Below are 1,059 nucleotides of genomic sequence, written 5' to 3' on the forward strand. Positions count from 1 at the left end.
TCCACAAAAAATAAATAATAAATAAATAAATAAAACAAAAGCAGACATGTCAATACATTTGGGAGGCTGAAGCAGGAGGATCACTACAAGTTTGTGGCCAGTTTGGGCTACACAGTGAGTTTAAGGTCACTCCAAACTACATAAGAAGGGCCAGGGAGATAGCTCAGTAGGATAAACACCTGCCTGCCAAGTGCAGGGTTCTGAGTTCAATCCCCGGTAACACACACACACAAACACACACACACACACACACACACACAATCATCATCATCATCAACTATATAAGACCCTGTCTCCCACCAAAAAAGTGTATCATCATTATTTTGGGGATTTCAACAGAAAACCATTTCCTGGACCCTGTTATTAAGAGTTTTTTTTTTTTTTTCTTTCTGGTACCAAGGATGAACTCAGGGCCTTGTGCTTGCCAGGCAGGCACTGGTGCTATTAAGCTGTCTCCGCAGCCCACTAAGATTTTTTTTTTTAGCACCTAGAAGTAGATACCATGATTATAAGTAAACTGGATATGAAGGCACATACCTATAACTCCAGCACTCAGGACGTTGAGGTAGGATTGCTGCAAGTTTGAGGCCAGCCTGAACCAAATAGTGAGACCCTGTCCCTCTGAACAAAACAAAAATGGTTATAACTAAGTAATTATTTTTTTATTTGTTTTTGCAGTACCAGGGATTGAACTCAGGACCCTGCACTTGCCAGGCAGGCACTTATTCTACTGAGCCATCTCCCCAACCTGAAGTAATTTTCATGTACTTCCTGTTTGCATCTATCTCCTGGTGGACTCGAGACTTCAGAAACGTGGAGAAACTTGCTTGCTGCCCTATTCCTGGCACAGGATACAGCACACAGTAGGTGCTCAATGAAAATATGGGGAGGGGGAGAAAATACAGGAAGTGAGTAATTTTATGTGTGTGTGGTACTAGGATTGAACTCAGAGCCTTTGCACTCAGCTACATCCCCATGAGACAGTGTCTCAGTAAACAGTCTAATTGTCTGAGCTGAGCAAAACTGTGTGAGCCTCCTGTCTCAAAAGATCTTTGGGGG

This window comes from Octodon degus, unplaced genomic scaffold, assembly GCF_000260255.1.
Source record: "Octodon degus isolate 3935 unplaced genomic scaffold, OctDeg1.0 scaffold00079, whole genome shotgun sequence".
In the NCBI taxonomy this organism is placed as follows: Eukaryota; Metazoa; Chordata; class Mammalia; order Rodentia; family Octodontidae; genus Octodon; species Octodon degus.